This window comes from Motacilla alba, chromosome 5 (assembly GCF_015832195.1).
Source record: "Motacilla alba alba isolate MOTALB_02 chromosome 5, Motacilla_alba_V1.0_pri, whole genome shotgun sequence".
NCBI lineage: Eukaryota > Metazoa > Chordata > Aves > Passeriformes > Motacillidae > Motacilla > Motacilla alba.
The window spans coordinates 47,888,731-47,902,734 of NC_052020.1; the positions used below are offsets into that span (position 1 = coordinate 47,888,731).

At 37.9% G+C, this 14,004-nt stretch overlaps 1 long non-coding RNA gene across 3 annotated transcripts in view; it reads left to right on the forward strand.

Moving 5' to 3' along the window:
- LOC119701552 overlaps nt 1–14,004 on the forward strand; it is a 160,852-nt gene that overhangs the window by 83,477 nt on the left and 63,371 nt on the right. For all 3 annotated transcript variants that reach the window (XR_005257092.1, XR_005257093.1, XR_005257094.1), the window contains one exon: nt 10,381–10,499. This is a non-coding gene — a long non-coding RNA (uncharacterized LOC119701552). The remainder of the gene's footprint in view (nt 1–10,380; nt 10,500–14,004) is intronic.

Below are 14,004 nucleotides of genomic sequence, written 5' to 3' on the forward strand. Positions count from 1 at the left end.
GAACTGAACACAGCATTCGAGGTGTGGCTTCACTGGTGCCGAGTACAGAGGGACAATCCCTGCCCTGGTCCTGCTGATCGCCCCATTGCTGACACAGGCCAGGATGCCATTGGCCTTCTTGGCCACCTGGACACAGCTGGCTCATGTTCAGCTGCTGCTGACCAGCACCTCCAGGTCCTTTTCCACCAGGCAGCTTTCCAGCCACTCTGCCCCCTGTAGAACTACAGGGGGTTGTTGTTACCAAATATTTTAATAATTTTTGTCTTGAACAGTATAGAGGATCTATGTAAACATTGTTGTCCATATTTATATAAAGAAATGCAAGACATTGCTAGGAGGAATGTATTATCCAAAGATGGGAAGAACTGAATCATAATATATTGTTTATTGTAAAGGTTATCAGGCATAGGTTTACTAAGACTGTGGGGACACAGTCCAAGCTTATGAATTGTCCATTGGATTAGAAATCCTAATATTCAGGTCTATTTTCCCATATTTGACCACATTTATGTTAAATGTGGAAGTTCTTTCAGTTTTGTTAGCTATTTTTATAGAGTGCATGCAATAAAGTCTAGTAAAACTAATGGCCCCATAAAGTCTTTGACCAAATATTCTGAAATTTTCTTTGATTTAGGGACATGAACAAGCATCAAACTTACAACAAACTTCAGTGCAATTCTCTCACAGTTTATTCAGTATGAGAGCAAAACTTTACTAAGTGCTTGAGATTCACTTGGTCTCTGTCTCAACCTTTGTCTCTTATCAGGTTCATCAAAGCTTTCAGGAGATACAGAAGCTTTTTGATGAAAAGCAGATTAGGAATGCAGGATGATACTGAATTTTGATTTTTTTTTGCAATCCTGAAGTTTTTTTAAAGCAAAGTACAGTGGCTTTTAACACCAAAAAAAGAGAAAAGTGTGATTGTAGGCAGTTTAAAGTAGAGCATCTAGACAGGAAAAAGAATATTTCTTTTCATTCCCCAAAGCTCTTAAAAGCATCTGGTAGCTGATGAACCTTTCATTCTAGTGGGGAAGTAGAAGTTCAGCGTTAAACTGGAAATGTCATGCAAGTGTCAAATTCGTTTTCTTTTGAGGTGTCTCACAGCTTTTGCCTACAGTCTGGCCTAGCCCTTTGCATGACATGGTGGTGGCTCTGAAAGGCATTAATATTTTTATTTTTGTTATCAAGAAACTTTCCCTCCCTTTCACTGCTAATTTAAAAATAAAGACAAAAAAAAAAAAAAAAAACCCAAAAAACAAAACAAAACAAAAAAAAACTAGCCAAGCAATTCTCTCTGCTCCTAAATCACCTCGATGTTTGTTGTTCCAAACAGGCTTATTCTCCAGCTTTGCCTGGCTGTTTGGTAGGCTGGTAAAGTGATGAAAGATGTATAAAAAAAATAACTTCTGCAGAGTGAGACTCAGGGAGAAAACACTGAAAATTTCTTTTAGGCTATTTAGGCCTCTTGGATTACTGAACTTCCTTCTCTTCAGTACAGGTATTTGGACAGCTCTTTCTTAGAGGCCATTTGACAACAGTTTAGGGATGTCTCTGCCAGAGTCACCTCACTCCATTTTCATATTTGTCCTAGCAGCTTCACCATCCCCCTGTATCCTACTGCAGCTCGAATCTGTATGTAGACTCCCCATAACTGCCTGTCTCTCACCTTTATCCCTTCAGGTTTTGTCTGTTCAACAAAGCTCCTCCCTGCTATTTCACTCCTGGCTCTTCCTCTTTTATCTTCTGGTTGTCAAATCTCTAAACAGTGAATCACAGAGTGTTAAAGGGGAAGTGAAATGTAAAAATAGGGTGCCTGGTTAGTTGATGCTTTTGGAATGGCTCCAGCGCCACCAGAGACTGTTTTTGTGCAGTCTCACCATGAAAAAAAAGGCAGGAGTTGGGTGCTTCATGTCAGTCCAGTACATTTGATCCAGGTCTGAAACCAGAACCCTGCTGCACTCAACCTCTTCTATGCCCTCCTCCTCCTCTTGCTGCCAAATGCAGTGTTTTTCTTTCTTGAAAGCTACTGATCATCCTCCTTCAGTCCAATGGCCTTCAGGAAAACAGTGAATTTCAGGCATGTGGTGTGAGACACTCCTTCATTTTCTCTTCAGTTTCTGCACTAACTGCAGGAGGGGAACAAAACAACTGCACTTCTCTTTTTCAAACAAGACACCTAGCCTTAAACACGACCTTTTAGAGAAAGATGCCCAAAACACCTGAAATTATACATCTGAAATTATAATCTGAAATTATAAACAGGCTGAAATTATAAGTCCATTGCTGTCACAGAGTTTACAAGTTCTTAGTTGACTTGCCTGTGCATAGCTGGTTGTTTTCTTTCTGCATGGCAACATGTAATTAAAATATTCATATGCAGATTGCAGCCCATTTTGGGCTGAATGCTGCTAGATGCTGAGCAAAATTTGAATAGTGCTGAGAGATTTCAGCTGCCAAGGAAGAGAGAGGACGCTCAAAGTAGTCTGAGTTGGCCAGCATCTGGCAGACTGCCTTAACATTGATTTGTTCTTATGTTAGGATAAAACTGGCAAGGAACAGGAAAGCAGTTTAGGGCTCAATTAACAAACAGCCTCTAAAAAATGTATTTCACTTTCTGCCTTAGGCTTTGCCTTAGGGCTAGCCCTGTTCACAGAGCTAAGACTAAAAGAGAAAAACTGCTTATATATATAATATCCTGTAAACAGTTATCCCCTCTATAATAAGGGTTATTCAAAACATCTCAATGTCACAGGCACGCTGGTACAGGACTCAGTCAGGCTGGTATTAGGTCAAATTATTTAGTAGAATAGCTACAATTGATTTGGAGAAGGCTTTTTTGTTTGTTTGTTTGTTTGTTTTACATTTTCATGGTGTTTGAACTGGAAAAAAATAAAATAGTATATTTTGAATTTGGGCATAAAGTAGGCTAGGCTGAAGAAGTTATATGGCACAAGGAGACTGTTGCTTTGTCCTGGTCATGGAGAATATTGTGGTGGAAAAAGTAAAGTTGGGATGATGCTGTTGAGACGTATTACATTAGATAAATGTGTTAATTACAGCAGTGGCTACTTTCCTGTTGCTCTTCACAAAGGTGCAGAGGGCCTATGCTGTAACTGGGGGTAGTTTTGATTAAGTCACTTGTGTGTTCTTACTAAGGCTTATGTTATTGCAAAGAAGAATGGTTTTTTGGAGAAGTGTTTTTGGAAAAGCAGTGGAAGTCATCTCTGCAGAATGACTGTGACTGAGGTCATGATACTGTGATCCTCCTTCTAGGAGCTACTGCCTGGAGAGAGGATGTCCCACTGCTGCTCTCCCTAGCTGCAAATCATCTAGGAGACTGGGGATTTGAACTTCTTCAATGTATTACAATCCTTTTACTCCTTTAATGGGGTCAACAGCCATACCATCCTTGGCTGAATTTTTTTAGATTTTGCAGAGGTCTTTGTACAGAAATTAAAAGCTAAATCAATAAAATGGCAAGACAAATATCCATCTACTCTTTCTCATTAAGTTTATTTTTGATTGTCTGACTTTATGAGACCTTTTTGCCTCTCCTTCCATTCAAGGCAAATTAAGGTGGTATCAAGAGAGACTAATTCCTTCTAGAGCAAAGCAATTCACTGTTAGTCTACATTCTGTTTGTCTATAGTTTCTCTAAATTGCTATGGCAGTATTGATGAAGAGATATTTCATCCTTCTTTATTTTGTTTTTCATTTTGGAGAGTAGAGTGTGTCTGATCACACACTTCCTTTGTTCACTTTGGAGAAAGGTGCAGAGTAATATTTCTAAATTAAGGTGATTCAAGGTTTATAAGTGCTGTAAAAAACCTGATTTTGCTGCCCAAAAGATTGAGCTTGGTCTGGATTATGTTCTGGGGAAGAAAGACATAGCAGAAAGGATATGGGAGAAGATGTTGCACGGTGAGATAGTGAGCTTTGGAGATCAAGGCTAGCTGATTTTTCTTCTGCAGGAGGAACAGGATGCAGGGCTGACCTTTGGGAAGGAGGCACACCACCTCTTTAGCAAGAGAAGCCACAAGAAGCAGCCCTCAGGGGTTTACACAGACACCCTAATGCTGAGCAACTCAGCCAACTGGCCTCAAAGAAACACAACAATATCATTGCATTCTCTGTTTCTTGATGGGAGTTTCTCTGCTGAACTTACACAAAAAGCACAGCATGGGATGTAGGCTGAGGACTGGCAGGCGCTGCACTGCTGCTCTGTGTTCACTGTGTTCAAATCTGTAACAAGGACATGATCCAAGGGTGATGGTAAGAGAAGAAAAAAACCATTCAACTAGTCTATGACAAAATATCATATTGGAATGTTTGAGTTTGGGGTTTTTTGTGTTTTGTTTTAATTTCATATAAGCTGCAAAATTTGTGGCTGGAAAATAAGGATTATGTGCTAGTTTTCTAAGTCTAATGAATCCCTTTAAAAGTTAATTTATCATAAGCTTGTAAATGACATGCCTTTTTCATGAAAAGTTGAATAATGACCATAAACAAGTCAGGATCTCTTAATTGTATCCAAGTGATAGTAACTGATATAGGTATATAAAATGCTTTAATAAATAACATGAGGATCTAGTTCTTAAAACAAACTTCTTTTGCAATCAGGCAATGTTTTTTGTTTTATATTCATTCTTGGTTGGGAATTGAAACTACTGTTTTTATCTACATTATGTAAATTCACTTTTGCAATGGTGGTTTAATTTTATTTTTTGAAGGCATCTGATACGAAAAAAATACCAGAGTATTTAAAATTTCCCCTTGAAAAGCCATTCAAATTTTAAAGAGCAGTCACTATTAAATATTACACTTGGTTAAAGATGGATAGTGGTTTTTCATCTTTGCTGAGACTGGATTTTTTCCTGCAGTCCAGAATACTTGAGTGCTTTGTCTTCTGTAAGGGTGATGTCCTTTATTTCTTACTATGATATATTTTAATGTGGCACCTGCTGCTGTTCTTGGAAGTCTTAGAAGACTTATTCACAAACTAGTTTTAAACACAGATCAAATAACAGGGGTATTGTCTAATTTTTTTTCCTCAGATCTGTTTCATTGTTTACCCCCATCATTTCATATCTTAAGATGACAGGGCATTAAAATGTCTACCAATTTGTTTGTGTGGTACCTGGTAGACCCGAATTCAAGTGGAATACCTCAGTATTATATTCATCATAATTAGCCATTCATTTTGCATCAGCAGGAATAAGTCTTCTGAACAACTTTCAAACACTCCTGTTTCTTGCAGGCCTTTCAGTTATAGACTGACTACCTTATATTTTGTTGATCAGGTAGAGATGTTGCATATCTTTAAAGCCTTTTTCAGCTCTGCCTGTACAACTCATTCCTTTCATTGATCTTCCTTTTTTTTTTTTTTTTTGGCCTTTTTATTCTGCTCTCCATGTCTCTTTATCCCTTCTCAAATAAATAGTTCACAGCTTTTTGTGGTATATTCCACAGAGTCCCAGCTGACAGTTTGTGTTTGGCATAAGTGAGTGGACCTTGTGTTATTGGAAAAATATCCCAACTGGGTTTAGGTGGAGTTTCTTGTGGTATAGATAAAGACCAAACTGGTTTGTTAAGAGTGTAAAGTCTCCAAAATTCAGTGCAGGATAAGGAAAGGAGTGGATAAAAATGAGATCTTAGTATTTTGAAAAACTTCCAGCTAATTATTTGGTACCTTGATATTTCCAAATACTGCCTCATTTATAAACCAGAACTGCAAATATGCTTGCAAATGAGTGAGGCTCATAAAGAAAAGAATCATTACAAGATTTCAGCTCCTCAAGAAATGATGTCTGCTGAGTATGTGTTTAAGGATGAACTCACAGTTAGAAAGCACAGTTTGTAATCATAACCTGTGATTCTTTTCTACCTGTACCCCAAATTGCTTGTAATTCACTTAATTTCTCCCTTTCTCAGTGGCTATAGCAATACAACCTCAAAAATAAAATTACAAAGCACAATTTTGTTTCTCTTGAAAAACAGCCTAGTATCCATTTGTTGAGAATCAGTTTAGATTGAAAGTACTTATCTTCCTCTTCCTTTCTTTTTCTCCTTCCCATAAAAAAATATTGGCACTCCCTCTTCCATCTTCCTCATGTCCTAGTTACTTGTCATTATATAAATTCTTGGGTATGGCAATATTTCATGTACTATCTTCAGCTCCTCTGCAATTCTGTCCTGTCATTTAAGTCCAGTGTTCCTAATGTCAAACTAGTTTTGTTCAATATGACCAGCAAGGTAGCATGTGTTTCCATGTTGAGTCCCACTGCCAGTTCTGGAGGTATCTCTCATTAATCAAGAATCACTTTGTCATAGTGCAGCTAAAGTTGTCACCAAACTTTAAGTACAAAGTTTGAATAATAATGACTCCTCTTTTGTTAAATGGAGTTAACACAGCTGAATAGCTTCCCTGATGGTTTATTATATTAGTCTTTCAGAACATTGACTGATTTGTTTTTATTACCATGAAAGCTTTTGTCTTATGAAAATTACTTGGGACCACAGGTCAATGTTTTTCATGTCACATCTCTATAAAAAGTACATTGCTTTATCATACTTTGTATTCTCCACTGCAAGCTGTATGTCACTTAAATTTATTTGTCATGATACTACCGCCAGGCTGCCATTAAATTGTTAAAGTATATTCAGGAAATGTTGTTGCAGTAACCTTTAGAGGAAGGCATATGGAAATGGACTATATCTGTTAATTAACATTTCGAACTGCAAACCTTCCAAAGTATAAGGCCTAGTATGAATCACTACACAAGAGCAGAATACTTAGAGGGGTGATGATCATGTTTTTCCTGAGACAACAAGTTTAAATTCAGCTTTAAATTGCCTGTCTATCCATTTAAACTAGGAGACTAAACTGTTAAAGAACAAAAATTAAGTCTAGAGAAAGATCAAAATATGTCTCTCTTCAGTCCATCTATACCAATATCAAAAAGAAAATGGCCTGTGATTCTTGTCTGTCTCAACAATGTTTAAGAATTGCAGCTCACAGAAGGAAAACAGAGAGCATAAAGGATAAGGATGCATAAGAAAGAACCCATGGGAGAAGCTCCTGAGATGTTTCAGGTTAAACTGAACCAGGGATCCCAAGTCTTGGATACATCACACTCTACTGGAGAAGGTGCTGACAGAGATGTTGCCATCTCTGAGCTAACATGCTGTGATGCTCCCAGGACATGTCCTGGGAACAAAAAATTGGGCTGCATGCAGATAAGCTGGAGCTAGGGAGGATTAAGCTTTCCTGTTCAAGACACTGTGATCTCTAACAAGATTGGTATGTTAAGGGATATTTAGAGAATTAATTGTTCATACTTCAGGGCTGGTCAGAATTCCTGAAGCTGGAGTTCTTATTGCTGATCCAAGAGCAATAGAAGTACCTGAAGATGACATAATCCAGCACTGTTGAATAAAGGGGCTCACTGCTTTTCTGCTTGTTAAAGTTTCATCTGCATTGATTCCCTGACATGGAATGGTCAGCATAAACCAGCATAGGAACATGCTGGATTTTTGAAGGTGTCAGAGACAGGGAGCTGTGGGCACCAAAACAGCTTTGGAGTTACAGTGGGAGCAGTAGTCCCAACAGGCAGCTGCTGACAACATGGAATAGGGATAAAAGTAGAGTGAGGTTGAAGCAGGACATGCTTGTAGCCCATGCAAGTATGCTTGGGTGAAAACATACATGGATAAGTGTGATATGTGTGAAAAGCAAAATGATAGACAATGAAAGGAAATCCACAGGCTAAGGCAGACAGAATTGTTTGCTCTGAAATGAATGTTGTCCATCAAATCTGGCAGAAACCCCCAATTTTGCCAGGTTTGAGCTACCTGACCCCACTGCATGCAAGCCAAAAGCTTCACAACAATCTGAGACTAAAAAATGAAAGGTCTCAATTGAATACAAGCTTTTTTTCCTGTGGACATTAAGGTAACTGGAAGAAATTGAAAATTTTTGGCGAACTCAGACAAAAGACTGATGGCTAAATCAATTTTTTGTACTTTTCCAAGCATTGGATTTCATCGAAGGCACTGTGAATTCTGTTAGGTGCATGTGGCTAGGCTATGTGGCATGTGAGTATGCTCACAGCACCTCTCCAAGTATTAGCTTGTTTTCCTTCTTTTGGGTTATTGCCTGGCAAAAACAGTATAAAACAGATTGCAGGAGCTCTATAATCAAGCTTAAAAAATTCAGAGAATGCAGCTGTGGAATTAAATATTTGAGAGGAAATATTATTAAAAGAGCAGAAATATAGGATGCCAGTATAATTGTTGTTTCCATTGTTCCATTGTTCACTGTTGTCTCACTAGGTGAAAACCAAAGCACAGGCTTTAGAAAGACCTGCAGTGTATCTTTCAAGTAAGTTGCTTCTCGCTACAGTGTATTTCAGCATCCAAAATTACACTTCTGGAAAGGTTCTTCCTGCTTAATCTGCTGCTTTCATTAGAGTTATTCTTTTTCATTACTGCTTCTAAGCTTAGGGCTAACCAGGAAGTCTCACAATTTCTTGCTTTTCTGAAAGTAGTTTCTCTATGAAACAAATGTGGATGATCACATTTTTCCTGAATTTTGGGGTAGCAGTAAACCCCTAACTTGTTTAAGTATTTGAAGTTTTTACTTGGCTTGGATGAAATAAAACCCAGTGTAACACAGACACAGAAAAAGAGAAATTGCTTTAAGGGATATTCCAATGCAGTTCACTAACCATTAAGTATTGTTCTACTTTTCTGAGCTTAAATCTCTACTGACATGAATATTTTATATCCTGCAGTGCAAGTTGTACTACTTGGATAACTAATACAGTTAAAGCAGTGTTTTCATTAGACCTGAGAAAGTTTGGAATTGGTTGTGATTGTTGAGCAATTGAATCCTCACTTTGTGGCAGTGGAAAGTTTTTATGTTTTAATAAACGAATATTATTTTATTCTTTTCTTGAACTTGATTTTAGTCACCACTGGTTAAAAAAAAAAAAAAAAGAAAAAAAAAGAAGAAAAAGTAATTTGAAATGTGTTTTTGAGAGACAACAATTTGAAGGTCTGTTTTCTGTGTAGTAGTACATGTTGGTTTCTCTTTTTATCTGTGGCTTTTAATTTGAGTTTATTAGCATGGAAATTAGAATGAATGATGTTAAATAAGATGAGCAAACAATGACAGAAGAATAAAGGGGAGCTGTGACAGTCACAGCGGCAGATCTGACAAAACCATGGCCAAATGTTTTCTACATTTATATAATATTGTGCCAAATTCAGCAACTGTTTATGGAAATGATGTATATTGAAATATGACATGGTTTGCCTGGAGTAGGACAAACCAAAACTATTGAACATTTTATTTGTTTAAAAAACATACTTCAGCCTATCCTTAAACAAATTGCATTTTTTTTCCAAAATGGGTCCAAAAGATATGCATTTATTTTGCTTAGAACTCCAAGTTGATACTTTGATGAACCTCATGAGGTTTCTGCTGTCCTACTTCCTGAGTTTCTTATGGTCCTTATGTATTGGGTTGTGGCTTGGTATCTGTTGTAGCCATCATTCCCCTAAAATGGACATATGTTAGCCTTGTTTCTACCCATTAGAGCTCCCCTCTGACTGCTGCAGTTTCTCCCAGGTGATAGGCAGTCACCCCACAGTCGTGTTGGACACCTCTGTGGACAGCCAAAGGAGCCCCTTACACTGAGTGCATCCAGGCTGCAGGCAGTTCTGAACTACTGCTCCCCTGCTGATGATTGCCCCTCTTCTTTGCAGAAACACAAAGGTCCAGGAGCAGGTTTTGCCTGTGAAGACATAGGCAAAAAAGGCACTTAACCTTTTCACTGCTAGTTCTTCCCTTCAGCACACCTAGGTTTTCACTGATTGTCCTTTTGCAGGCTCATGGACTTCTAAAAGTCACAAAGCCCTCTTTGTGAAATCTTTGGTTTTGTCTCTCCTGATTTTGTCACAAAATATTAAGTTATAATTGTTTTGCTCACTTTGCGTGCTTAAATTCCTTGTACATTCACATTTTGCATTTTAGGCATTATCAGTGACATCAGGCTTCTTAAGCCAGCAAACACTTTTCTTTTTACCTGTTTTTACTTCATGGTGTTTTGTCTGTTGAAAATATCCTATAAATAACATCTTGTGTGGTATTTTTTCTCATAAATGGATAGACTGGAAAAGATGAAACAGTCTAAAAAACAAAATTTCAATATAAACAATATGTTTGACAAAATCATAATAAAATGCAAAAAATCTTAACAGAAATTGTAGGGCTACAGTCTTTAGCAAAAAAATATTTTACTGCTGTTGATAAACTGAAGTATTTTTTTCTTGGTCAGTTTGTTTGTTATTAATCTCTTATCTCCCCACTATCCCTAGGGAATGAATACTCTGTACCCAGACAGCAATAAACCTTCAGCTGCTGACCCCTGACAGAAATCTATAGACCACCAGCGTGGGAAACCTCAGCTTTACACTCTAAATGATTCAACATTTGTGTAAGTCAGACATGTTCTGCTATTATGTAATGAAAAAAGTTTATATCCATGTTCATTGTAATACTAGGAGGTTCAGACAGTGTATGAACTGTTTACTCTTGCAAATTGTCTCTCTAATAATTAGGTGATAAAATTGAAAGTGCTTGTGGACTCTGGATATGTCCTTAAAATGTGCAGGAAAAGCTGTGTGCTGTTTGCAGACTGTTAAAGAAATCCTTGCTGCATTTTGTAGTGCTTACATGGTTTGGGTTGGGTTTTTTTATATGAAACTTCAGCTTGAAACAATATTACTTATCAACTAAGGTCATATTATATTGACATTTTAGGAAAGGCTCAGATATTGTTGTTTAATAATACAAATGACGTGTAGAATGTACTGAGCTGACAAACACTCAGAGAATGTTTTTTTCCCCCTAACCAAGTTGAGTATTTCAGTCAAAGACAAATATTGGCATTTAAATTTTTACTTCCTCTGTTGCTCTGCCCTTTTTTACTTTACAATGAGAGATACCATGGAAATGCAAAAGTATTACAAGGGGGGGACAATTTTGACTAATATAGGTTGAAGTGTTTTATGAATGGAAACTGAAACACAAGCTGTAGAGAAATCACCTAAGTCACTGCTGAGATGCATTCATCTCTAGTAGTGCATTAAAGTTAATTAACAGTGCAGTGAACTGGAGGCAATTCAGAGAGAAACATTATTAGATGAAGATGTACGAAGAAAGTGAAATGTCTTTCAGTTTACTGGCTAAGGATGGATGAATATCTACTAATGTCTGTAAGTGACCTTGACAGCAAGGAGGAACAGTCTGGCTGGGTATGTTCCTTGGGGTGCTCCTCTGTGGGAGTGATAGGATAAAAGAATCAGGTTGTGATGTGAAAGACACACACACACAGGCCTTTTCCATCCTAGTGTCTGGCAGCTATTGAAGCTGCATCCATATAGCTCCTATGTGCAGGAAACATTTTTACTGATTAAGCACACTCATAAAGGGCCACCTAATGTAAATTGCATTTTTCTGTTTGATATATAGCAACTGAAATTGGAGAACAGCAAAAGCCACTGAGGAGTGGATACTGAATTCCAAACTTGGATAGATTTCAAGACAAGGAAGAAAAAAGCCATTGCTTTGTGTATTTAAAGCTAAACTAGAAACTACTGCTTAGAGTATTTTGAGAACAGTCCTGCTCTCACAAGGAGGTGAACTCTAAAACTCTAAATCAATCTTTTTGGACTGTACTTCTTGTTATGGGATGATAAAGTTCCCTATTGCCAGCCCTGGGTAGGCTCGCAAGAATTATTAACCTCAAACATCTATTTGCATGGACTTTCCTGGTTTTATTCTGGGTACTCCTTTGTTGGGACAACTGTGCACAGAACGCTTGGTGGAAAATAAGTGATTAAGCTATGCCTGCTCCTGAAAGCTGAATTTTCCTATCCTTAGTTTTCTTACCGTTTTCTAGATGGATTTGGGATATGGAGTTTGTGAACAGTAAAAGGTTATTACTGATGTGATCAAGGACAACTAGAATTCAAGAGAAACCTCAAATTTCTCTTGATTGCCTTTCTTCTGCTGTCACTTTCTTCTCTCCTAGATTTTTCAGGATTTTCCATTGCTGTAGGTTCCCATGCATGTTATATGAGTTCCTACATCACTGTCAGAATTATGGGACTTTAAATTTTAGTCCTATTTCTTCTATTCAGTTGGTAAAATGAAATGGATTTATCTGCATCTTTATTCAGGCTAAGAATAATTAATATTCAAAATAATTATTTCCATTTCATCCATGATCAGTTAACATCCAGAAGCTCTCTTTCTCTATTGATATCCAGAATGAAGGTTTAAAAGTACTGAATCCTTTTTTGAATATAAAAACGTTGTAAAACTATGAGCTTGCTTGCTTGAGCTGAACCCTTGCTTTATGCCTCATTGGCTAACCAGGCATTCAGAGAGTTCACATACAACTTGCTGACGTTTTGATGAGTGACTGAGCGCTGCAGATGAAGGTCCAGGGAAAGTGAGCTTTGTAGCAACTGGAGGCAAAGCTGTGGGAGCTGGATGTTTCCACTTACCCATTTTCCTAGACTGTGAGCTGGCAGTCAGTTGGCAAAAGGAGACAGAAATATATTTTCGAAAATATTTCTATTCAAATGAGTAAGAGGATAGAGTAAAAATAAAACAAGAGTGAGAGACAGGAAGATAGCATGAAAATAGCAATTTGAGTTATTGTCACAAGGGAGCATTACACATGGCATCACATAATGCATGAGTTAATCATCACAACATTCTTTGGAAACGAAGCAGAAAAGTACAGAACATGACAAGAATTATATCCAAATGCAATAAAATCTTATTTGAAAGTTGTTTACATTTTAAAAAGTAGATCAGTAAATTAAGGGGAGATGAAACTGGTTTGTGAAATTCCAGGAACTTGGCAGAATTCATCCGTACAGTGTAATTAATCTGAGGCTGATATATTTTCCTTCGTAAGGTTGATTGCAGCAGGCTCCTCCTCCCTGGAGACTGAGTTCTGTGCAGCATTCCTTAAGAAAGCAAGGCTGGCAAACCAGGCTCAGGCAGAGTGAGTGAACTTAGGTGTCTTTGCACCTTACGTGGCTCCTTCATGGCTGTAATTCGGAGAAGGGCTGGCAGAGCACAGTGGCTGCACTACTGCCTGGACTGCAGTAGTGTGACAGAATATCACCAACCTGTGACACCCAAAAGAGACCCTCACACCAATGTTCCCCGTTGCTTCTGATAAGAATGCCTTCGCTTTGCCAAGGCTGGCTGTTGGACTTAGCAGAAAGGGGCCAAGGGGGGCTCCCCATGGGACTTTCATCCTAGTGCTAATCTGGAAGTAACTAGGAAAGAGACAAAAATGAGGAAAGACAAGATCAATAAAAGAAATTATTTGAGGAAGAAAATCATGAAAGCAGCAAAAGCAAACCAATTAAAACAAAAGAAGGGACAGGAAGATTACATTAATTCCCAGATGCATCCCTGGAACCTCAGCAATGCAGCCCTGACCATAATGGATATCCTGGTGGAGTTAAGGCATTCCCTGAAACATGACTTTTGTAATGATGCATGATGACATCGTCTAAAAAGCAATTGTGTGATGTGTGCTATCCAGCCTTCCCTGAAAAACTGGGACCTTACAGTTGATATGGGTCATAATGTGGCTATGGGACTTAAGTGCTAAACCTTACATATGCCCCCGAAATTAATTTGACTGCTGTGTACCAAAATCTAATTTATTTCCTTATCATCTTCCAACCATTAAATTGCTAGAGCTGAGTTGTGTAAATGCTTTAAAGAAAGGCAGCTTCTAGTCACTAAGGAATATTGCAGAAAATTTGCCTTCTGAGCATGGTTATATAACGCCCACTTATTTTAATTAGACTTTAGCTCTCAAAGTCCCACTTTACCTAAATGGCATGATCACTGAAACACAGTAGAGATCTGTGATAGAAAATGCAATCTATCTGCTCCTTTCAGCA